At 53.1% G+C, this 25,884-nt stretch overlaps 1 long non-coding RNA gene across 1 annotated transcript; it reads left to right on the top strand.

Moving 5' to 3' along the window:
* Window positions 1-10,900: 10,900 nt before the first annotated feature.
* LOC114589916 (uncharacterized) lies at window positions 10,901-25,100 on the top strand. Its single transcript, XR_013391228.1, has 4 exons — window positions 10,901-11,202; window positions 17,637-17,778; window positions 18,244-18,340; window positions 24,985-25,100. It is a non-coding gene; the product is annotated as an uncharacterized LOC114589916 (long non-coding RNA).
* The last annotated feature ends 784 nt before the right edge of the window (window positions 25,101-25,884 follow it).

Here is a 25,884-nt window from a genome sequence, read left to right as displayed (position 1 = left end):
GAGGAACCTGAGTTGGAGGAGGAGGACCTGAATGGGAGGAAACTGAGTTGGAGGAGGAGGCCTTCCAAAAGTTAAAATAATAAAACAGAATCAAATTACCTCAACTTACTAAGAATCTGGGTGAATGCTTTCTTTACTACATTAAAAAAATATATATTATTAAGTCTCCACAGATATTCCAATCACTTGTCTTCGCATACAGTTTAAAACAAAAAACCCCACACAATTTCTTCTTGACTCCCCACCCCCCATTCTCTATGTTTGTTTTTATTACTTCTTTTTATCAGATGTTTTAAAAAACATGTTTTTATTATCAAAGCCCCAATGTTGTATTTCAGTCATCCGCTTCTTATATTTCAAATCCTGCCTTTGACTTCATGTATGGATGATAGTTTGACAAATAAGATATCAATGGTCTCCATTCTTCCTGAAAAGATTCATCCTCATGTCCTCTTAGTTTAGCAGGTAATTTCACCATCTCAGCAGATTCCCCCAGTTTCATAAGCCAATCCTCCCTCTTTCCACTTCTGTGCAAATAAAGTTCTAGCTGCTGTGGTTGCATACATAAATAACCCAGTCAGCTTTCTTGGGACCTTAATTATTAAATTTATATAGGAGCCTTCATTGGATTGCTACAGGTTGAACTGCTATAAGAATAAGTGTTTAGTAAGCTTTCCACTCGTCTGGAGAGATGAAAGTCTAAGTAGGATGCAATCTTAGCTAATGAATCTAAATGCTTCATCAGTGGCTGTTCTGTCAATTATTTTTACTTGCCGATCTGATCTTGGTTTTGCTCTATAAATGGGGGCCTGAATGGGAGGAACCTGAGTTGGAGGAGGAGGACCTGAATGGGAGGAACCTGAGTAGGAGGAGGAGGACCTGAATGGGAGGAACCTGAGTTGGAGGAGGAGGACCTGAATGGGAGAAACCTGAGTTGGAGGAGGAGGACCTGAATGGGAGGAACCTGAGTTGGAGGAGGAGGACCTGAATGGGAGGAACCTGAGTTGGAGGAGGAGGACCTGAATGGGAGGAACCTGAGTTGGAGGAGGAGGACCTGAATGGGAGGAACCTGAGTTGGAGGATGAGGCCTCTCGCTCTTCCTTCCTGACTGAGCATAAGATGCCTCCTCTGAAAAGGTTTGGCAGGCAGGGAATACAACTATCTGGCATCGTCTCATTGCTTCCCTCCAATGCTAAACTTGTTGCTGGCTCACTCGTAATCTGGTGATCCACTCAACATCAGTGCACAATGTGTCAGATCCTGGACAACGCAATAAAATCCATTGTACTCCAGTCAAGGCTTGGCTAAGGTCAGTTGCTACTCTTTGGAACAGGGAGCAGAGTTTACACAATACAGAAATTAAGCCAGCAGACTACGGAAGATAATTTAAATGATTTTCTCAATTTATTAATATACAAAGTTTAGGAGAATGAAATGATGTGAAGTGAGCTTATGAATGATACGTGTGCTGGTCGATTCGCTGCTTCCACGCATGTGCGTGACATCATTTTGAGCGTTTGCGCATGCGCGAATGGCAAAACCCGGAAATAATGCGTTTTGTTACTTCCAGGTTGCCGCGGAGCGCAACCTAAAAACTCTCAGTTTCCTTCTTATGGTAATTTCTTTGACCCCCAGAAGGTCTCACTGTCTCTTTTCTCAGTTCTTTCTTTAGCTGTCCCTTCTTGCTCGCTTGCTCTCCTCCTTTCCTTCCTCCTCCTCCTTTGGGCGTGGGCAGCGTGAGCTAGCAGTTTTCCTACGCCATATTGTGGTTCGAGGGCCCGACCCCCACGAAGTGAAATGAAGACACAAGGACACGTGATATAAGGTTAATGGGCTAGAAAAGGCCACAACTTTATTGATTACAGCAATGAAAAGGTATTGGCTTAGGCATTGGATCGAAACAAGTGGGTTTATTCACCAGGCGTTCATCACCTGTTGATGCTAATCCAACTATAGGCTCACCCCTGCTGTCACCGCGGGTCGTGCCATGGCCTCCCGCCAAGCAGGCATCGGACAGAATACACGACCGCCAGATTCCTTTAACGGAATACCCCTAAAAATTGAAGGCATAGGCGATGGCCACACCTAGCACTTCGACACACCACAACACATTATTCCAATGCCTAACCTACCCACCAATACCACAAAAGTTGTGACGATTGCTACGAGGTAGGCGAAAAAACCAAAAAGCCTATTGCCAAATGGAAAAACTCCTACCAGGCCCCCCAGGCAACCAGGGCGACCAACCTAAGGTCCATAGCAAGGCCAATGACCTAAGCCCTAACTAAAAGGGAGTGGAGGGTGGGTGACTCGTGACGGGACGACGATGAGGAATGAGGCCAGGGAAAGGCTGGCACTGCAGCAAAAGGCTGCTGAACACGCCCCCACCACGGCACCTGGTTGGGTGGCCACCGGGGGGGGGGGCGTGAGTGCCAGCCAGGTGAGCGGGAGGCAGGGGGCAACGCCCCCTGCTGGGCGGTGCTCGGGTTCCCGCCCACAACCACTCCCCTCTCTTTCAGGGAGGAGAGTCTTTGCCCTTTCTTTTCAAGCCACCTTTCAGGATCGTTCCCCTCTCAGTCCTGCCTTCTCTTTCTCCTCCGCCACCGTAGACGCTGTCGTTCTCTCGCACTTCTCCTTCGCCGTCCACCCTTTGCCCGCTGTCTTCTCCGTTCTGCTCCGCAATCTCAAAAGGTGTCGGGCTCTAGGATGGGCTGGCCGTGTGGGATGCCAGCGTAGGGCCACATGGGGTTGGGTTTCTCGCCCCGCTTGCCTCCGCGCTCAGATCTTTTATTCCTCCTCTCCAGTTTGGACCACAAGGATTAAGACCTGTGCAAGGACAACAAAAAGGAAATGTCCCTTAGGGACTCGGGTGCCTCCAGGTGCTACTTCCCCTGCCACCACTGGCGGAGGAAGGTGGGGTGTGGGGGGGTATCGCCCCAAGTGTCATCCCAGGGGGGGTGGCAAAATCCCCCTGGGCGGATCGGTGCAAGCCTCCCAACTCCTCCTCATCTGGGTTCAGGGTGGACACAGCTGCGATGCTGCCGCATCCAGCGCCTGAGCCACGTGCAGAGTGGCCTCCTTTCCCCCTGCGCCCCACTGCTGCCTCTTGTACTGGGTCGCTCTGGTGGCACTGGTGGTGCTGGCGGCAGCGCTCTTCTGAAGATCTTGCGAATCCGGGAGATGATGGAGCCCAGGCAAGTGGGGGTCTTCGGGGGCCTCTCTTCCTCGCAGTCCTGTGAGAAAAGTAAACAATTCACCTCCAGATTCTGGGAAAATGCCGCAATCATTAATCAATCAATCAAACAATTGATTGATTAAATCCGTATGCCGTCCTTCATCTGAAGCTGTCAGGGCGGCTTACAGCATAAAAATACAAAATAAGTGAAGTTATTGCGATAAGTGAAGTTACAGGGAACCAGGCAGAGGGCCTTCTCGGTGGTGGCACCCGCCCAGTGGAACGCCCTCCCGCCAGATGTCAAAGAAATAAACAACTATTTGACTTTTAGAAGACATGTGAAGACAGCCCTGTTCAGGGAAGCTTTTCAAATGTCATGAATGAATGTGTGTTTCGTCTGACCTCGATTATGCTTGCCTCCAGGTGTTCTCCAGGTGGGGGGCACGGCGAATAAAGGGCCTCCTTGTCCTCCTTGTCCTCCCCGTCCTCCTCTGGGGGGCTCTCTGGTACTTCCTGGTGCTCTTCCTCCTTGATAGCCACTTCAGAGGCTGCCTGCCAGCAGAGACAGGACCCCAGAGGTGGTGGCATTGGTGGTGGGGAGAGGGGAGAAAGAGAGCAGCCCAGAATGAGACAGGAACCCACATTGAGTCGCTAGCCAGGGAAGCCCTACAGCCCTGGCGCCATGGGGGGCTGGTCCATCAGGACAAGTAGGGCAGCAAGCATACCCTTAGCAGCCCCCTGCCTGCCTGCCTGCCTGCCCCCTTGCTCACGACCAGTCCAGAAGGTGGCCTGACCGGCCAGCCGGCTTCTTCCTCCTCCTCCTCCTCCTCCTCCTCCCCAGCCTCAGGGTTCTCCAGCTCAGCAGGGCTTCCCTCCTGCTCTGTCTGCTACGTACCTCATTGAGGGAGTCCCAAAGGGAATCCAGGGAGGACAGGGAGGAAACACTGGAAAATGGTGACATGCTTGGAACCTGCAAGGAAAAGATGCAAAAAACGAGCAATTAAAAAACGCAACCAAACGTTAAAACTCAAGGCACCCATAACTGAAACAACAGTCTCATCCTACAATTGATATGCCCCCCTCCCCTTCTGCCAATCACCACTTAGGCCACGGCCACCTACCCAGTCAGGGCTGAGGAGATCCAGCCGTCTTGCGGTCGTCTCCTCCTCGCCTTTTCCTTCGTCCTCCTTGACATTGGGAATGTCCTCCTCGGTGGCTGACTGCTAGCAGAGACAGGACCCCAGAGTTGACGGTGGGAAGAGAGGAGAAAGAGAGCATCCCAAAATGAGAGAGGAACCCAGAAGGGAAACTCTCTTGCCTACATTGAGTCGCTAGCCAGGGAAGCCCTACAGCCCTGGCGCCATGGGGGGCTGGTCCATCAGGAGGAGTGGGGCAGCAAGCATGGTCTGCCCTTAGCAGCCCCCTGCCTGTTTGCCCCCTTGCTCTCAACCGTCCAGAAGGTGGCCTGGCCGGTCAGCCAGCCAGCATCCTCCTCTTCCTCCTCCTCCCCAGCCTCAGGGTTGCCCATGTGCAGCTCAGCAGGGCTTCCCTCCTGCTCTGTCTGCTACGTACCTCATTGAGGGAGTCCCAAAGGGAATCCAGGGAGGACAGGGAGGAAACACTGGAAAATGGTGACATACTTGGAACCTGCAAGGAAAAGATGCAAAAAACGAGCAATTAAAAAACGCAACCAAACGTTAAAACTCAAGGCACCCATAACTGAAACAACAGTCTCATCCTACAATTGATATGCCCCCCTCCCCTTCTGCCAATCACCACTTAGGCCACTGCTACCTACCCAGTCAGGGCTGAGGAGATCCAGCCGTCTTGCGGTTGTCTCCTCCTCGCCTTTTCCTTCGTCCTCCTTGACATTGGGAATGTCCTCCTCGATGGCAGACTGCTAGCAGAGACAGGACCCCAGAGTTGACGGTGGGGAGAGAGGAGAAAGAGAGCATCCCAAAATGAGAGAGGAACCCAGAAGGCAAACTCTCCTGCCCACATTGAGTCGCTAGCCAGGGACATGGGGGGCTGGTCCATCAGGACAAGTGGGGCAGCAAGCACAGCACATTCACTCTCAAGGCACCCATAATTCAAACAACAGAACAGCGGTATAGCCAGCTGCTTGGGTGCCCGGTTCAACGCGGGGGGGTCCTGTGGGCTTTCTGGAGCCTATCCTCTGCCTCCCCCCCAGCTGTAGGGCGGCTGAGGGAGAGGCAGGGGGCAGACGCAAGCCCCACGCTTCTGTTTCAGGCAGCGTCCAGCCTGCAGGGGCCCAAGCCACCAAGTCACCCCCAGGAGAGATGCGTGGATCAGGCCCTCTGCACCCCCCCCCCGGTAAGTGCCAGGCCCCGCGGTGTGGCGCCCAGTGCCAGCCGCGTTTTTTGACTCAACTAAAAGGTTTGGTGAGCCCAATTTTTATTTTTATTTTAAACACAGCTTTCTGTCCTTTTGCCACCCCCCTCAGTGATGACACCTGGGGCGGACCCCACCCCCCACCCCCCACCCTCCTTTCTCTGCAACTGCAACAGAATAAAAGGACTCAAAACTCCCTTAGCAGTTTCCTGCTGGTCCCCTCACCATTTCCCCAGACGTCAGTCTTCAGGCTTTGCTTTCTCGGTGTCTAATCACAGTTTTCTCTGATTCACTTGCAGAGAAACCACCAAAAGGCTGTTGGCCTCAACTGCAAAGTGAGGCTGGGATTCTGAGCCGATGTCACAGCCAGGTTCCGATCAGTCCATTTCCTCCAAGGGGGGGGGGGACACCTGTTTCCCCTGAGGGTGACCGCTGAACACACCACCCAAGGGAAAAAGAAGGAGAAAAGCAGAGAAATCTTTTCATTCTGTAGCAAGAAAGAATGAGTGCCAGGAGTTTTCTTTTCCCTGCACTCCTCCATTGCCACACCTTTTCATTACTATTATTATGCTAGATCAGGGGTCGGCAACCCGCGGCTCCGGAGCCGCATGCGGCTCTTTAACGCCTTTGCCGCGGCTCCGGGGCGGAGGCGAGGGGAGGAGGCGCATGTTCCGCAAAGCCATTTCCGAGCTAGAGAGGAGAGGGGGTTGCGAGCTAACCCCTCCCACACTCCATTCGCGGGGGCTGGCCTTTTGCCCCCGCGAGAACAGGGGAATCCCCGGGCGTGCCTGCAACCCTGCCCGCCAATCGGACCGCCCTCTTTGCCCCGTTCCAGCTCGCACCCTCTCCCTTCCTTCCCCTCGCGGTGTGTGGGATTCCACTCCCGGCAGTCCTTCTCCGCCGTCCTCGCTGCTTTCCTCCCCCCCGCCCCCCGCTTTCCTCCCTCTCTAGCCTCCTCTAGGCGTGGGTTGAAGCTGCGGCGGCCATTTCTTTAAAGGGCACCGATAAGGGAAAATCGTCGGCGCCATCTTTGTGGGCGCACGTGGGAGTCGCGGGAGCGGCCATTTTGGTTGAGGGCTGTAAGCAGGCTGCATTGAAAGGGGGCATGTAAGCTGGTCACTGTTTTGAAGGGGAGTGAAGAACACACACTCAAAAAAAGGTAACTTGTTAATTTAACCTTTATTTCTATGAGGAGGAGTAATTCTGAGGGGTCAAACAAAAAAATAATAAAAAAGTGTCAAAAAAGTTATTTTAAAATGACGAGGATGACATTGGGCCCTCATTATTAATTATTATTTACATCAGGCACTGATTAGGATTTATGGTACACTGGGGCCCTGATTAATTTTCTATGGCATTTTGGGGCATTGATTATTGGGCATAGCAAATTTTGCTATGGGGCCCTCTGATTTCTAGTTACGTCCCTCTTTTGGACCCCCGGTAGGCCAGCCATGGATAAAGGCAAGAAAAGAAAAATTTCTGAAGAAAACAGAATGTCTAATGATACATGGACAGAATAATTTGCCTTCTCTACTGACAAGACTGGTTTACCAGTATGCTTAATATGTGGTGAGAAATTTGCAAACAACAAAAAGTCAAATATTGCAAGACATTTCCAGAATAAACACACAGCCTTTGCTGAAAAATATCCAGATGGAGATGAGAGACGAAAAGCCATTGCAGAACTTATGAGGAAGGTTGATAGGAGCAAAAATAATTTCAAGAATTGGGTGAAGTCTGCAAATTCCACAACATATGCTAGTTTTGTAGCCGCTCAGGAAATAGTCAAGCACGGTAAGCCGTTCACAGTGTTATATTTGTTTTAAATGTCGCAATGGTTTTGCGGCTCCCAGTTGTTGTTTTTTCTTCGGAAACGGGTCCAAGTGGCTCTTTTTGTCTTAAAGGTTGCAGACCCCTGTGCTAGATTTAATGAACACTCATATCAGAGTGCTCTGTAAATTGGTGGCCATAGTCTTTATATACTAACCTTTTATGCTCTTCCACATCTGTTTAATGCTCCCAAACCCTTCTTTTAGCGTCTTTTAGACTTTTATATATACTTTGTGTTAAATACTTTTTCGCTTTCCGAAACGTTTTACAGACTGAAAATGATTGTACCCCACTCTACTGATGCTGGTCTACTACTGTAATAAAGATTTGATTGATTGATTGATTGATTGATTGATTGAAATGAAGTATCCTATAGAAATGCAATGACTGGACACTAATGTAATGTATTCCCCTCCCCCCAAATTCATACTTTATTACTTATTAATATTAGTAAGAATAATGAAATAAGTCAAGCCAGAGGCTGCTCCCAGCTTAAATTTATATAGCACCCTTCATTGGAATGCTACAAGTTGAATCGTAATAAGAATGAGAGTTTCCACCAATTTGAAGTGATGAAAGTTTAGGTAGGATGCAATCTTGACTAATTAATATAAATGCTTTGTCAGTGGCTGATCTGTAAATTATTTTTACTTGCCCTTTTGATCTTGGCTTTGCTCTATAATGGGGACCTAAATGGGAGGAACCTGAGTTGGAGGCGGAGGCCTCTCCCTATTCCTTCCTGACTGAGCATAAGATGCCTCCTCTTAAAAGGTTTGGCAGGCAGGGAATACAACTTATCTGGCATCGTCTCATTGCTTTCCTCCAATGCTAAACTTGTTGCTTGCTCACTCGTAATCTGGTGATCCACTCAACATCAGTGCACAACATGTCACATCCAGGCCAGTGTAATAAAACCCATTGGTCTCCAGTCAAGGCTTGGCTAAGGTCAGTTGCTACTTTTTGGAACAGAGAGCAGAGCTTACACAATACAGAAATTAAACCAACAGACTACGGAAGATGTCTTAAATGAATTTCTCAGTTTATTGATATACAAAGCATAGGAGAACAAAATGACGTGAAGTGTACTTATGAATGATACAGCATACATGTAGAAAATGGAGAAAATTCAATAAATAGAAATGACATAACTAGAAACTATTGTTGAATATCAGAATTGATATGGTTAATGGGTAGTTAGGACAAAGGAATCACACTCAAAGACCTAACTCCTCTCTCCCTCCAGCCTATCTTGTTGTCAGATAAATATAACTTCTCAGAGCAAAAAATGATTAAATGATAAAACTTTACAAACTAAGGGCAGTAGACCAGGACTCATTGTAGTCCTTGGCAAAGCAAGGTAGCAAAACATTTCCTCCCATCTTACGGTTCATGTCAACAGGACTACACAAAACCTGGGCTAAGAAGGAACACAATCTCTTTCAGAGATGGAGAAGGAGCAACATGGATGAGCAAGTGTGTTTCCTTTATGCACTTCTGGGCATCGGGAACATGGAATATTTTAAGAATCAGATGTCCCCTTAATTTCTGGTTGTCAGGTGCTCCTTTGTGTTCAGATCAGGCCTCAGCACAATCATGTAGCACTTGGGAAGGAAGATGCAGCCCAGAAGCCCAGCACTGGAGGCCAACATAGAGAAGATCTGCACGGCCACCATGTACTTGCCCTTGGTGCTCAGGTAGGTGGGCACAAAAGAGACCCAAACGCTGCAGAAGACCAGCATGCTGAAGGTGATCAGCTTGGCTTCGTTGAAGGAGCCGGGCAGCTTCCTGGCTAGGAAAGCCACCGTGAAGCAGGTGGCAGCCCAGAAGCCCAGGGAGCCGAGGGCATAGTTTTGCGCCACAGAACTCTGATTCCTCTTCTCCGTTGACCTGATTCCCTGCTGAATAAATCTTCAAAGAAAATGGCAATGGAGTCTGAAATGGGATTCCCCTCGTTAGTTCTAGTTTACATGCCATTTCTTAACGTCGGGTTACAGAGATTCAGATGACGTTAAAGAGTGAGTTTATCAATCAGGTACCAATCAGAAGAAAGTGAATGGTCAGTCTCAACTGCGAAACGAAGAATGGTTGGTGTAAACCCGAAACGAAGTTAAGAATTGCATTTCAATGGGTCTGCTTTAGGTTTCATTGCAATCAAGGCGGTGAGATAATAATAATAATAATAATAATAATAATAATAATAATAATAATAATAATGGTTTCCCAGGCCACTCTGGGCGGCTCCCAACAGAATATTAAAAGCACTATAAAAATCACAGCCACAACATGCATTTAAAGCATTTTGGGAGCTCTAAATTGCAGGTAAAACAACTGGCGGGTGGCCAGCGCCATTTTGGCCTCTGTTGTCCAGGGCGCAGGAGCCGCTGGAGGTGGGGAAAAGGGGGAAGCCGTTCTAGGTGCCTCCCAGGGCATGAGGAAAAGGACGAGGTCTCTTCGCGACTTCCTGGGTTATGGGGGTTTATGAGTATAATAATTGGTTGTTATTAGTTTATTAGCAGGCCAGGAGGAAGGTTGCGCAGGGCAGCCTGGGAAGGGCGAGGGAAAGGCTGTGAGGAAAAGCCTTCTCTCTTTCTCCATCGCTCTGCCCCTCCATCAAGTTGAAATGGAAGAATAAGAGAAAAATAAAATGATAAGAAACAGGACCCTTGTTTGTGAGAAGAAGGGGCAGCAAAGCATGCTGGGAAGAAGGACGTAAGGGAAATGAAATGAAACCTAATAAAGGATAATTTATCAATAAAGCTAATAAGTGAAGCCTAACAGAAGACACCTTGGGGCTTATTTATTTAGTTATACATTGGAAAAAGGGTAAATTTCAATTACAGGAAACAGGATCCTTGTTTGTGAGAAGAAGGGGCAGCAAAGCATGCTGGGAAGAAGGACGTGAGGGAAATGAAATGAAACCTAATAAAGGATAATTTATCAATAAAGCTAATGAGTGAAGCCTAACAGAAGACATCTTGGGATTTATTCATTCAGTTATACACTGGAAAAAGGGTAAATTTCAATTACAGGAAACAGGATCCTTGTTTGTGAGAAGAAGGGGCAGCAAAGCATGCTGGGAGGAAGGACGTGAGGGAAATGAAATGAAACCGAATAAAGGATAATTTATCAATAAAGCTAATAAGTGAAGCCTAACAGAAGACATCTTGGGGCTTATTTATTTAGTTATACACTGGAAAAACGGTAAATTTCAATTATAGGAAACAGGATCCTTGTTTGTGAGAAGAAGGGGCAGCAAAGCATGCTGGGAAGAAGGACGTGAGGGAAATGAAATGAAACCTAATGAAGGATAATTTATCAATAAAGCTAATAAGTGAAGCCTAACAGAAGACATCTTGGGGCTTATTTATTGAGTTATACACTGGAAAAAGGGTAAATTTCAATTACAGGAAACAGGATCCTTGTTTGTGAGAAGAAGGGGCAGCAAAGCATGCTGGGAGGAAGGACGTGAGGGAAATGAAACGTAATAGAGGTTAATTTATCCATAAAGCTAAATAGTGAAACCGAACAAAAGACACCTTGAGATTGATTGATTTGGTTATACACTGGAAAAACCAGCAAATTTCAAATTTATTGAGGCTGGGAATCGACCATTGGCCTGGCAGAGCTGGCAGTGCATGCTGGGAAGTCTGCCCCCCCTCCCAGTGTGGACCAGGCTGGCAGAGGCTGGCGGGAGTCGCAGGGCCTTTGGAAGGTGGCCCCTTCCCCTCCGAGGGGATCTCAAAGCCTGGCTCCATGGCCCTCCTGCCTCTGCCTCCGCCAGGGACACCAGCTGCACTCTGCACGCCCTCAGAGGCCGGAGAGGCTGGCAGGGGCAGGGCCCCCAGGTGAGATAGGGGCCCCTGGGGGGATCTGCACTCTGCACGCCCTCAGAGGCCGGAGAGGCTGGCAGGGGCAGGGCCCCCAGGTGAGCCCGGGAGAGAGAGGGGCCCCTGGGGGGATCTGCACTCTGCACACCCTCAGAGGCCGGGGAGGCTGGCAGGGGCAGGGCCCCCAGGTGAGCCCGGGAGAGAGAGGGGCCCCTGGGGGGATTTGCACTCTGCACGCCCTCAGAGGCCAGAGAGGCTGGCAGGGGCAGGGCCCCAAGGAGAGAGAGGGGCCCCTGGGGGGATTTGCACTCTGCACGCCTTCAGAGGCCGGAGAGGCTGGCAGGGGCAGGGGCCCCTGGGGGGATCTGCACTCTGCACGCCCTCAGAGGCCGGAGAGGCTGGCAGGGGCAGGGCCCCCAGGTGAGCCCGGGAGAGAGAGGGGCCCCTGGGGGGATCTGCACTCTGCACGCCCTCAGAGGCCGGGGAGGCTGGCAGGGGCAGGGCCCCCAGGTGGGCCCGGGAGAGAGAGGGGCCCCTGGGGGGATTTGCACTCTGCACGCCCTCAGAGGCCGGAGAGGCTGGCAGGGGCAGGGCCCCCAGGAGAGAGAGGGGCCCCTGGGGGGATTTGCACTCTGCACGCCCTCAGAGGCCGGAGAGGCTGGCAGGGGCAGGGCCCCCAGGTGAGCCAGGGAGAGAGAGGGGCCCCTGGGGGGATTCGCACTCTGCACGCCCTCAGAGGCCAGAGAGGCTGGCAGGGGCAGGGCCCCCAGGTGAGCCCGGGAGAGAGAGGGGCCCCTGGGGGGATCTCCACTCTGCACGCCCTCAGAGGCCGGGGAGGCTGGCAGGGGCAGGGCCCCCAGGAGAGAGAGGGGCCCCTGGGGGGATCTGCACTCTGCACGCCCTCAGAGACCGGAGAGGCTGGCAGGGGCAGGGCCCCCAGGTGAGCCCGGGAGGAGAGGGGCCCCTGGGGGATTTGCACTCTGCACGCCCTCAGAGGCCGGAGAGGCTGGCAGGGGCAGGGCCCCCAGGTGAGCCCGGGAGAGAGGGGCCCCTGGGGGGATCTGCACTCTGCACGCCCTCAGAGGCCGGAGAGGCTGGCAGGGGCAGGGCCCCCAGGAGAGAGAGGGGCCCCTGGGGGGATCTGCACTCTGCACGCCCTCAGAGGCCAGAGAGGCTGGCAGGGGGAGGGGCCCCAGGTGAGCCCAGGAGAGAGAGGGGCCCCTGGGGGGATTCGCACTCTGCACGCCCTCAGAGGCCAGAGAGGCTGGCAGGGGCAGGGCCCCCAGGTGAGCCCGGGAGAGAGAGGGGCCCCTGGGGGGATCTCCACTCTGCACGCCCTCAGAGGCCGGGGAGGCTGGCAGGGGCAGGGCCCCCAGGAGAGAGAGGGGCCCCTGGGGGGATTTGCACTCTGCACGCCCTCAGAGGCCAGAGAGGCTGGCAGGGGCAGGGCCTCCAGGTGAGCCCGGGAGAGAGGGGGGCCCCTGGGGGGATCTGCACTCTGCACGCCCTCAGAGGCCGGAGAGGCTGGCAGGGGCAGGGCCCCCAGGTGAGCCCGGGAGAGAGAGGGGCCCCTGGGGGGATTCGCACTCTGCACGCCCTCAGGGGCCGGAGAGGCTGGCAGGGCACGGGCCCCCAGGTGAGCCCGGGAGAGAGAGGGGCCCCTCGGGGGATTTGCACTCTGCACGCCCTCAGAGGCCGGAGAGGCTGGCAGGGGCAGGGCCCCCAGGTGAGCCCGGGAGGAGAGGGGCCCCTGGGGGATTTGCACTCTGCACGCCCTCAGAGGCCGGAGAGGCTGGCAGGGGCAGGGCCCCCAGGTGAGCCCGGGAGGAGAGGGGCCCCTGGGGGGATTTGCACTCTGCACGCCCTCAGAGGCCGGAGAGGCTGGCAGGGGCAGGGCCCCCAGGTGAGCCCGGGAGAGAGAGGGGCCCCTGGGGGGATTCGCACTCTGCACGCCCTCAGGGGCCGGAGAGGCTGGCAGGGCACGGGCCCCCAGGTGAGCCCGGGAGAGAGGGGCCCCTGGGGGGATTTGCACTCTGCACGCCCTCAGAGGCCGGAGAGGCTGGCAGGGGCAGGGCCCCCAGGTGAGCCCGGGAGAGAGAGGGGCCCCTGGGGGGATTTGCACTCTGCACGCCCTCAGAGACCAGAGAGGCTGGCAGGGACAGGGCCCCCAGGTGATCCCGGGAGAGAGAGGGGCCCCTGGGGGGATTTGCACTCTGCACGCCCTCAGAGGCCGGAGAGGCTGGCAGGGGCAGGGCCCCCAGGTGAGCCCGGGAGAGAGAGGGGCCCCTGGGGGGATTTGCACTCTGCACGCCCTCAGAGGCCGAAGAGGCTGGCAGGGGCAGGGCCCCCAGGTGAGCCCGGGAGAGAGAGGGGCCCCTGGGGGGATCTGCACTCTGCACGCCCTCAGAGGCCGGAGAGGCTGGCAGGGGCAGGGCCCCCAGGAGAGAGAGGGGCCCCTGGGGGGATCTGCACTCTGCACGCCCTCAGAGGCCGGGGAGGCTGGCAGGGGCAGGGCCCCCAGGTGGGCCCGGGAGAGAGAGGGGCCCCTGGGGGGATTTGCACTCTGCACGCCCTCAGGGGCCGGAGAGGCTGGCAGGGGCAGGGCCCTCATGTGAGCCCAGGAGAGAGAGGGGCCCCTGGGGGATTTGCACTCTGCACGCCCTCAGAGGCCGGGGAGGCTGGCAGGGACAGGGCCCCCAGGAGAGAGAGGGGCCCCTGGGGGGATCTGCACTCTGCACGCCCTCAGAGGCCGGAGAGGCTGGCAGGGGCAGGGCCCCCAGGAGAGAGAGGGGCCCCTGGGGGGATCTGCACTCTGCACGCCCTCAGAGGCCGGAGAGGCTGGCAGGGGCAGGGCCCCCAGGAGAGAGAGGGGCCCCTGGGGGGATCTGCACTCTGCACGCCCTCAGAGGCCGGGGAGGCTGGCAGGGGCAGGGCCCCCAAGTTGAGCCCGGGAGAGAGAGGGGCCCCTGGAGGGATTTGCACTCTGCACGCCCTCAGAGGCCGGAGAGGCTGGCAGGGGCAGGGCCCCCAGGTGAGCCCGGGAGAGAGAGGGGCCCCTGGGGGGATTTGCACTCTGCACGCCCTCAGAGGCCGGGGAGGCTGGCAGGGCACGGGCCCCCAGGTGAGCCCGGGAGAGAGAGGGGCCCCTGGGGGGATTTGCACTCTGCACGCCCTCAGAGGCCGGAGAGGCTGGCAGGGCACGGACCCCCAGGTGAGCCCGGGAGAGAGGGGGCCCCTGGGGGGATTTGCACTCTGCACGCCCTCAGAGGCCGGGGAGGCTGGCAGGGGCAGGACCCCCAGGTGAGCCCAGGAGAGAGAGGGGCCCCTGGGGGGATCTGCACTCTGCACGCCCTCAGAGGCCGGAGAGGCTGGCAGGGCACGGACCCCCAGGTGAGCCCGGGAGAGAGGGGGCCCCTGGGGGGATTTGCACTCTGCACGCCCTCAGAGGCCGGGGAGGCTGGCAGGGGCAGGGCCCCCAGGTCAGCCTGGGAGAGAGGGGGGCCCCTGGGGGGATTTGCACTCTGCACGCCCTCAGAGGCCGGAGAGGCTGGCAGGGGGAGGGCCCCCAGGTGAGCCCGGGAGAGAGAGGGGCCCCTGGGGGGATTTGCACTCTGCACACCCTCAGAGGCCGGAGAGGCTGGCAGGGGCCGGGCCCCCAGGTGAGCCCGGGAGAGAGAGGGGCCCCTGGGGGGATTTGCACTCTGCACGCCCTCAGAGGCCGGAGAGGCTGGCAGGGGCAGGGCCCCCAGGTGAGCCCGGGAGGGAGAGGGGCCCCTGGGGGGATCTGCACTCTGCACGCCCTCAGAGGCCGGAGAGGCTGGCAGGGGCAGGGCCCCCAGGAGAGAGAGGGGCCCCTGGGGGGATTTGCACTCTGCACGCCCTCAGAGGCCGGAGAGGCTGGCAGGGGCAGGGCCCCCAGGTGAGCCCGGGAGAGAGAGGGGCCCTCGGGGGATTTGCACTCTGCACGCCCTCAGAGGCCGGAGAGGCTGGCAGGGGCAGGGCCCCCAGGTGAGCCCGGGAGGGAGAGGGGCCCCTGGGGGGATTCGCACTCTGCACGCCCTCAGAGGCCGGAGAGGCTGGCAGGGGGAGGGCCCCCAGGTGAGCCCAGGAGAGAGAGGGGCCCCTGGGGGGATTCGCACTCTGCACGCCCTCAGAGGCCGGAGAGGCTGGCAGGGGCAGGGCCCCCAGGTGAGCCTGGGAGAGAGAGGGGCCCCTGGGGGGATTTGCACTCTGCACGCCCTCAGAGGCCGGAGAGGCTGGCAGGGGCAGGGCCCCCAGGTGAGCCTGGGAGAGAGAGGGGCCCCTGGGGGGATTTGCACTCTGCACGCCCTCAGAGGCCGGAGAGGCTGGCAGGGGCAGGACCCCCAGGTGAGCCCGGGAGAGAGAGGGGCCCCGGGTGGGATCTGCACTCTGCACGCCCTCAGAGGCCGGGGAGGCTGGCAGGGGCAGGGCCCCCAGGTGAGCCTGGGAGAGAGAGGGGCCCCGGGTGGGATCTGCACTCTGCACGCCCTCAGAGGCCGGGGAGGCTGGCAGGGGCAGGGCCCCCAGGTGAGCCCGGGAGAGAGAGGGGCCCCTGGGGGGATTTGCACTCTGCACGCCCTCAGAGGCTGGAGAGCCTGGGAGAGAGGGGGGCCCCTGGGGGGATTTGCACTCTGCACGCCCTCAGAGGCCGGAGAGGCTGGCAGGGACAGGGCCCCCAGGAGAGAGAGGGGCCCCTGGGGGGATCTGCACTCTGCACGCCCTCAGAGGCCGGAGAGGCTGGCAGGGGGAAGGCCCCCAGGTGAGCCCGGGAGAGAGAGGGGCCCTCGGGGGATTTGCACTCTGCACGCCCTCAGAGGCCGGAGAGGCTGGCAGGGGCAGGGCCCCCAGGTGAGCCCAGGAGAGAGAGGGGCCCCTGGGGGGATTTGCACTCTGCACGCCCTCAGAGGCCGGAGAGGCTGGCAGGGGCAGGGCCCCCAGGTGAGCCCGGGAGAGAGAGGGGCCCCTGGGGGGATTTGCACTCTGCACACCCTCAGAGGCCGGAGAGGCTGGCAGGGGCCGGGCCCCCAGGTGAGCCCGGGAGAGAGAAGGGCCCCTGGGGGGATTTGCACTCTGCACGCCCTCAGAGGCCGGAGAGGCTGGCAGGGGCAGGGCCCCCAGGTGAGCCCGGGAGGGAGAGGGGCCCCTGGGGGGATCTGCACTCTGCACGCCCTCAGAGGCCGGAGAGGCTGGCAGGGGCAGGACCCCCAGGAGAGAGAGGGGCCCCTGGGGGGATTTGCACTCTGCACGCCCTCAGAGGCCGGAGAGGCTGGCAGGGGCAGGGCCCCCAGGTGAGCCCGGGAGAGAGAGGGGCCCTCGGGGGATTTGCACTCTGCACGCCCTCAGAGGCCGGAGAGGCTGGCAGGGGCAGGGCCCCCAGGTGAGCCCGGGAGGGAGAGGGGCCCCTGGGGGGATTCGCACTCTGCACGCCTTCAGAGGCCGGAGAGGCTGGCAGGGGGAGGGCCCCCAGGTGAGCCCAGGAGAGAGAGGGGCCCCTGGGGGGATTTGCACTCTGCACGCCCTCAGAGGCCGGAGAGGCTGGCAGGGGCAGGGCCCCCAGGTGAGCCTGGGAGAGAGAGGGGCCCCTGGGGGGATTTGCACTCTGCACGCCCTCAGAGGCTGGAGAGGCTGGCAGGGCACGGACCCCCAGGTGAGCCCGGGAGAGAGAGGGGCCCCTGGGGGGATTTGCACTCTGCACGCCCTCAGAGGCTGGAGAGCCTGGGAGAGAGGGGGGCCCCTGGGGGGATTTGCACTCTGCACGCCCTCAGAGGCCGGAGAGGCTGGCAGGGGGAAGGCCCCCAGGTGAGCCCGGGAGAGAGAGGGGCCCTCGGGGGATTTGCACTCTGCACGCCCTCAGAGGCCGGAGAGGCTGGCAGGGGCAGGGCCCCCAGGTGAGCCCAGGAGAGAGAGGGGCCCCTGGGGGGATCTGCACTCTGCACGCCCTCAGAGGCCGGAGAGGCTGGCAGGGGGAAGGCCCCCAGGTGGGCCCGGGAGAGAGAGGGGCCCCTGGGGGATTTGCACTCTGCACGCCCTCAGAGGCTTCGTAGTCTAAGCTCAGGGGGCTCTTTGAGCCAGCATCTCTCTGGGGGGTGAGGGGTTTCTTCCCATTGGTCAACATCCTTCTTAAATTGTGGTGCCCAGAACTGGACACAGTATTCCAGCTGGCGTCTGACCAAGGCAGAATGGAGCTCAGTCTTGTAAGCCACTGGGATTAGTAGCAATAAAAGTAACAATAATCACAACAAGATAGTAATATTAGACTTGGTTAACAAATGTTTTTAAGAACATTGTTCACACATATTTATACTAATTAGCTCTGTGTGCATTTCAATCACTTATTCATTGTTGTGCGTAGTAATTTTAAGTGCATTCTTAATATTACAATCAAGGTGCAATACTTTTAAAATGCACGTTTTCTTTAATTATGAACACAGAAATAAATGACGCTCCCAATTCATCGGATGATGACCTGCGCCACAAAGAGGGAACCAGGCAGAGGGCCTTCTTGGTGGTGGCGCCCTCCCAGCCGATGTCAAGGAAAGAAACGACTACCTGACTTTTAGAAGACACCTGAAGGTAGCCCTGTTCAGGGAAGTTTGCAATGTTGGATGTATTTATCGTGTTTTTCATATTCTATTGGGAGCCGCCCTGAGTGGCTGGGGAAACCAAGCCAGATGGTGGGGTAGAAAGAAATGGTGGTTGTTGTGACACTAGATTGAATGAACACTCATCTCAGAGTGCCCTGGAAATGGAGGGCCAGAGTCTTTTATATACGAACCTTTTATGCTCTTCCACATCTGTTTAATGCTCCGAAACCCCTCTTTTCGCTTCTTTTAGACTTTTATGTATACTTTGTGTTTTAATACTTTTTAGCTTTACGTTTTACAGTTTGGAAATGACTGTACCCCACCCTACTGATGCTGGTCTACTACCGTAATAAAGATTTGATTGATTGAAATGAAAAATCCTATAGTAATGCTGTGATTGGACACCGAAATAATATAATACAGGGTGATTCATAATGAAATATACATTTTCCAGATCCTGTAAGACAGGCGCCGACACGGAAAACAGCTGCGAACCGTGAGGTAGATGTACTGATACAGTTTGTCTTCCGCGACTGAGGGAAGTGATGGAGGTGAGAGTGCGCGTGTCACGTGACTAGTCAGGCGAAATGGCGGCGTCTGCAGTGGAGAAGGCGTTTTGGGTTCTTGAATTCAGCAAAATGGAGTTTGTTGTGCAACGGCATTTTCGATTGTGATGTGTGTCGTGTGACAAAGGGTGCACACATAGAACATCTCTGACTGTTTCTAAAATACTTTAAACATTCCCCTACAATTCTGTCACAGGTAACATGAAATATATTATATTCTTTTTTATAGGGTGTTGAAACTGTATATTTTATTATGAATCACCCTGTATAATAATATAATTATATTATATTATATTAATTATATGATATTATAATACATTCCCCCAAATTAATATTTCATTACTAATTAATATTAGTAATAATAATGAAATAAGTCAAGCCAGAGGCTCCTCCCAGCTTTGCCTTGCCCAGCCTAGTGGGCGTGACCACTCTCCACTAAACCCCGCCCCACCTCTCCCCGCTTTCCACTGCTGCCTTTTGTGACCCATTGCCTTCCCCAGCTCTACTCTCCCCACCTCCTTTCACAATGACTCGCCCAGATTGGCATAGGCAGCCTGCCACTCCCATGAGCGCCGGAGTTCCCGCTCCCCTCTCTTCCCGCCTGCCTCGCCCGCCCCTAACCCTATTCCTAACCCTGGTCAATGCAATAAAGTTCACTGGATCCCAGTCAAGGCTTGGCTAAGGTCCGTTGCTATTCTCTGGAACAGGGAGCAGAGCTTACACAATACAGAAATTAAACCAACGAACCACAGAAGAGAACTTAAATGAATTTCTCAGTTTATTGATATACAAAGCTTAGGAGAACAAAATGATGTGAAGTGAGCTTATGAATGATAGCGCATAAATGCGGGAAATGGAGCATAGAAAATTGAATACATAGAACTGGCATAACCAAACAGTATTGTGGAATATCAGAATTGATATGGTTAATAGGTAGTTAGGACAAAGGAATCACACTCAAAGACCTAACTCCTCTCTCCCTCCAGCCTATCTGGTTGTCAGATAAATATAACTTCTGAAAGCAAAAAATGATTAAATGATAAAACTTTACAAACTAAGGGCAGTAGATCAGGACTCATTGTAGTCCTTGGCAAAGCAAGGTAGCAAAACATTTCCTCCCATCTTACGGTTCATGTCAACAGGACTTCCTAAAACCTGGGCTAAGAAGGAACACAATCTCTTTCAGAGATGGAGAAGGAGCAACATGGAGGAGTAGCTGTGTTTCCTTTATGCACTTCTAGGCAACAGGAACATGGACTATTTTTAGAATCAGGTGTTCCCTTAATTTCTGGTTGTCAGGTGCTCCTTTGTGTTCAGATCAGGCCTCAGCACAATCATGTAGCACTTGGGAAGGAAGATGCAGCCCAGAAGCCCAGCACTGGAGGCCACCATAGAGAAGATCTGCACGGCCACCATGTACTTGCCCTTGGTGCTCAGGTAGGTGGGCACAAAAGAGACCCAAACGCTGCAGAAGACCAGCATGCTGAAGGTGATCAGCTTGGCTTCGTTGAAGGAGCCAGGCAGCTTCCTGGCTAGGAAAGCCACCGTGAAGCAGGTGGCAGCCAAGAAGCCCATGTAGCCGAGGGCAACGTAAAACATGGCCACAGACCCTTCGTTGCATTGCAGGATGATCTCTTCCACCTGGGAGAGCATGTCGGGCTCTGGGAATGGGGGAGAAGAGCCCAGCCAGATGGTGCAGATGAGAACTTGCCCCCCAGAACAGGAGATGACAATGGAGTTGGCCAGACTCTTGCCCAGCCATCTCCTCACCCTGTTCCCGGGCTTTGTGGCCAGAAAGGCCAGCACCACCGTGATGGTCTTTGCCAAGACAGAAGAAACAGCAGCTGAGAAGATGATGCTGAAGGCCGTTTGTCGGAGAAGGCAGGTCTCTTTCCTTGGGCGCCCGATGAAGAGGAAGGAGGACAAAAAGGAAAGCAGGAGGGAGACGAGGAGGATGTAGGAGAGGTCCCGGTTGTTGGCTTTGACTATGGGAGTGTCCTTGTATTTAATGAAGATTCCCAACACAATGCCTGCTGTTAAGGACAAGAAGAGGGCAATGGAAGCTAACACCATTCCCAAATATTCTTCATAAGCCAGGAAGATGATAATCTTGGGGGCACATTGATTTCTGTCCTTGTTTGGATACTGATCTTCTGAACATTTGGTGCAATGTTCTGCATCTGAGGAAGTGGAAAAAGAGTGGCTGCAGCATCAGTTACATCCCTAAGGATCTGTGCTCTGCTACGTTTTGAAAAACTCTGTGGTGGACCTCAGGAAATAAGAATGCTAAATGAGGTAAAGCAAAAATTGTGAGGTAGGATAAACTGAGTAGCAATGAGCACTCCACTTCTGTTAACTGCATTGTTTGGATCCTGCCTAATCCTGAAGAAACAGCTCTTTAACTTGACATTTGAAATGCAGTTTTCTGTTGCTTCCATGCAATGTTCATAGTAGTGAGATCAAAACAGTCCATTGATTATATTGTAATAATTTTCATATGAAGTATTGTTCATTTTTTATTGTGCTTTTGCTATTAAAAATTTGCTGGTTTGCATCACCTGTCCATTACTCTTTATAAATGTCAACATGATTTCCTTTTTGGGGTGACTTGGTATGAAAAATAAAAAAGGAATGCTTTATGGGCATTCCTCTCACAGCTGCCCACTTTCAACCCCAGAGATGTCTTCCTCATGGTCATTCCTATCAACTCACTTCCTGGATGTAATAAAGTTGATTAATCCTAAAGAAGTTGAGGAAGGAGCCCCAATATCTGCAGAATTCTCACAAAAAGTGTGTGAGACTGGATTACTGCCCAGTGTTTACTCTCTCTCGGAATACTGTAATGGTTCTAGGGGTTGCTCGTGCATAAATCGGCGCCACACCTTGCTGAGTTGTCTGAGTGAACCCTTTCTGTCCGGAGAGCCACTCACCTGTGGCTGTCTCAATCGCTGGCAGAATCCGTCAGTGGGCGTTTCTTGAACTTCTTCCAGCAAAGAAGCTCTTTGACACCTAGTCTCCGCCTACTCTCCCTGCGCGGAAGCCTTCTGCGCAGGGAGGGTGTTGGCAGCGGAGGACCCATGCTCTCCCTGCAGGTCTCTGGCGAGGAGTCATGGAGCCACCTCGCCGATTCCCCAATCTGCCCCCCTTCTCCACTGGTGCTACGCTGATTTCCTTCCCCAGAAGATGGGCTGCTTCTCTCCCTCCCGGGACGCTCTCCAGAATCCCTCTGGAGCCCTCCCTCTCGCTCTGGCTCCGATGGCAGTTCCCTGACAAATACCTTCCCCTTGGAGTCACCCACCTTCCTGGGCGGAGAAGGTCCCTTCCGCACACCGAGCACAAGCATAGCAGCAAACGGGCTTTCCTTCCAGAACCACCTTGGCATATCCAGGTCGACATCTTTCTGTACACCTGGAACGAGGTACGGCCTAACCAGAAAGACAAGAAGGTGCAACAAAGAGGAACAGTTAGGAGTATTTGTGGGTATGTAATTCACTCATAGGGTGAATTGAAACTGATCTCTGGACTGCAGCCTTTGACCCCTCATCAGGGTCCTTTCAACCCCCCACTGACCATTGGGGTGACCAGAATATCTTGTTCTTCGTTCAGGACAACTGAGGTTTGCGCCACAGAACTCTGATTCCTCTTCTCCGTTTACCTGCTTCCCTGCTTAAAAAATCTTCAAAGAAGATAGCAATGGAGTCTGAAATGTGATTTCCCCAATTTTCAGGATTCTGATAATCTCTCAACCACTAATTTAGATAAATTTAATATGACTTTTCCAAATATTGGTTTCCCTCACTCTGTTCTTGAGGGATGCAAGGTTTCCTCTTGTCGCTGATCTATTTCCCTAGTTATTTCTAGTTTACATGCCATTTCTTAACGTTAACCTTATATTACAATAGGGTTGTTGTTTTTTTAAATTATCATCTTTCACCAACAACTGTGAATGGTGTCTTCTCTGAGGACCTCTGGGCTCTATGCTTTCTGTGAGCATCCCAAATTTCCCACCTATCTCAGCTGCTGTGGAAAGAAGGAGTGGCCGTTGCAGCTGTTATTGGACGGTCAATACATCATTGGTCAACCTGATATAGTCATTTTGCAGCAGTTGTTCAAGGAAAAGCATATTCAGGATCTCCTAGCCTCCCCTCTCTGTGATTCCCCCTACCTTGTTGAATTTCTTGGGCCACTCAATGGCTTCTGGGTTAATGGTGAACTTTATGCTAGCAGACGTCTCTCTCCTTATATTCCCAATAACGACACAAGACTTATTGGGAGAGATCACCCAGTTCACAATATCAAAGTCTGCTGGCAGCTCCCAGTTCTCATCCAAGCACAGCCTGCCTCTGGAAGTATTCAAACACTGGATTTCTCTCAAGAAAGGGTGAAGCTGGAATGACAGGGGAAAGCACCAGCACTGAGAAACCTGGAAGCCAAGATGGATATCTCAGTCCTACTCACTTCAATCTCTTATGATTTGGGGCCTGGGTGTATCTCATGTAGACTGGAATTCCTATTCAGCCATTTTTATTACTACAGACCCTGCAAGTGCCCCAATTTTCCAGGGATGTCCCTGGATTAGAGTCAGTTTTTCATTTGATCCCGAAATTCCCCACTTTTCCTTTTCTTCATTGGAGAAAAGTTGGCAGATGTGGAGTTATCCAACCCACAAGCCGTCCAATTCTGTATCGGGAATTTTAATATGTTTTATATTTTAGTATGAATTTCTTTATTTTGGGAGCTGCCCAGAGTGCTGAGGCAAGCCAAAAAGATGTGTGGGGTATAAACAGTGATATATTTCTAGCAAAAAGGGTGCCGGAAATCACCATGAACACCTCCCTCTGAGAATGGCAATGGTACCCGCCTGAGAGGTGCCAGAACTGAGTTTGAGTGAGTCCCGACCCCCCAGTAAAAAAGCCCTAGGTATCAACAGTATCTGTATAGGGACAGATGGTATGTCCCTATTTTCATCAGAGAAATGTTGGGCGGTCTGCTACTATTACTAATACTAATAGTAATTATGATATGTTGCAGGTCTATCCCCAGTCAAGATCAGCATCTGTGTGGAGTGCAGTTTGCAAAAAGGGGAAGGAAATACCTGCCACGGCTGTAGCCTTTGGGGTCCCCATTGCTCTCCTTCCTCCACCATCAGCCTCCTCTGGGATCTCGAGGAAAGCGAAGCATGCAAGGCCTGAGCCACAGCTTGAACATGGATGTAAGTGCCATAGCTGTCTAGAGACAGGGCTCTCTCATGCACCCCTTGGGATAATGGCTCCAGTTTCTCCTCCTCTTTGCATCTTATCCTGCCTTTCACGGACAACAAATGCTTTGAATATGAACACTGAAATGCTTGATTGAAATAATCCCTAAGATTGAACTGCAATTTGTCACCTTTGCTGCTCCTTATTCCGGTCTGAATTGCAAAGGACAGAGAACCATGGAGGTGCTGGAATAAATTTGGAGGGATGTAAAAGCCATTTCTGATTTCTAGCAAAGATGTTGTGATCCAGACTTTTGCCCCTATTTCCTTCTCATAGATAAAGTGTATTGCCATGAGGATTACGATAGTCTGTGAATTGGTTATATAGGAAACAAATACCCCAACTTGTCTCCATAGGAAAAAAGGTTCCCCAGGCCTGATAAATTGATTTAGATCATTTTCTGGTACTCTTTTTGATAAAGCAATGCAGATCCCTTTGCTGAGCAGCAGAGGTTTCACAGCGCTCACAAATCTTTCTCCACTGTCATTGTCTGGAGTGAAGAGGCCAATCCACGTCCATCCAAAATGCAGGAGCAATTCAACAATCCCCTGGTACTGACTTTCCTCTTTGGGACTCATCCGGTAGACAAAAGGGAACAGGGTTTTACCTTCGAGAACCTGGGAAGTGAAGCCATAACTGATCTAGCAAGCAAAGCAAAGATCAGCAATTTATTTTACTTTCAGCATAATGGGTATTTAATCATCTGAATTGCCTGATATCTAAATCTCTGCTGGCTGAGGCTGATGGGAGTTTTAGTCGGAAACATCTGGAGGTGCCAAGTTGGTAAAGGCTCAGTTTTGAAAAAGGGATGTTGAATCCATAGCTCAGGATTTTCCCATTTTGAAAAATATCCTCACTTGACCCCTCCCAAGAGAAAATAGAATTTTACACAGTTGGAATTCTCTGTGCTTCCATGCTCTCCCACTACTTACCTGTGGGATTTTGTAGATGCCTGACAAGGCTGAAATCACTCTTGAGATGAAAGTGTTGCTTCTTTCAAGAACAGCCAGCAGCTGATTCTGTTCTCCACAGTGATAATTGGGAATATTGCATCCACTGCCTGCAAGCAGCTCTAGCATGGCGTCCGAAGTCATCCTTGCATCAAAATAGTTCTCATAGATGTTGTAGCCCAGGGTGATGTTGGGTAAGAGCCTGAGATCCTGGTTGATCTCTTGAATGGTGAACAGGAAAGACAACATGTGCCAGTAGAACCTAGCTGCCTCCCTGCAATAAATGAACCCTTTAAACAGAGTGCAACTGGCATTCGTATGAATGGGGGTGGGGACATTATATGATCCACAAAGATTAATATTTGTTTGTTTCTTTGTTTTTCCATCCTTCTGCATTGACATCAAATCTTTTCCTGTCTAGCATAGAGGAAGAATTTGGAAATCTCTGCTCCATTACAGCACCTTTGAAGCACACAGAGCTGTTCAACAGTGGAACGGACTCCCTCCGAAGGTGACCATGTGTCATGGATGCTTCAGGTGAGATTCCTCCGGGTCCCTTCCATCTCTACCACTCTATGATTCTATTCTACTGTGGTTTTATGAGTAAGAAATGAAGGGGGCCCTCAAAAATTGTGATATACTGGGAAGTTGCTGCAAAGGCTGCTTTTCTTGCAGTGGTCTTTGGCTTCTTCCAAGGGGCTAGACTATAGGTAGGTAAGAGACCATTTTATTGACAGAAGAGAAGCACCAAATACCTCAGTCCCCTTTTACTTACATATGGGGCCTGGTGGCTTGCAGGTTTGACTGTGTGGTAAAATTATAATTTTGTCCATATTCTGGATCAGAAACTACACGAATGAGCACACCTCCCTTTACTAGAATCTTTTACTAGACACCCCTCCCCAGCTCCCAGCTCCTCCAACAGCAAGCCCAATGGTCAGGGCAGGGTAGTCCTGCAACACCAGCCCTTGGCTCCCCAGCCCTGAGAAAGGGGCTATTTCCTTGATAAACAGGAACCATTATAAGGAGTGGAGGACCATGAAACCATCTGCATATAAGTGCATACACTTCAGTCCTGGCGAAGGGTGTCTGAGAAAAGTTGTATGGCGTTTCCTCAACAAAGCGTTTTGGAGAGATGATCCCACTGATGAAAAAGTGTCCAGGCCGGTAGTAATTGCGAGCATCCGTTTGATCCCTGACCAGATTCAAGGGGCATTTCGCCTTGTGGTTCTTGCAGACTCCAAAGGACACCATGAGCAGCAGAAGCAGCAACAGAAGGAGCAGGGATCTCATTCTGGCTCTGCCTCCTCCTCCTCTTACC

This window comes from Podarcis muralis, chromosome 18 (genome assembly GCF_964188315.1).
Source record: "Podarcis muralis chromosome 18, rPodMur119.hap1.1, whole genome shotgun sequence".
Classification (NCBI taxonomy): domain Eukaryota; kingdom Metazoa; phylum Chordata; class Lepidosauria; order Squamata; family Lacertidae; genus Podarcis; species Podarcis muralis.
This window is presented reverse-complemented; position numbering and strand designations above follow the sequence as displayed.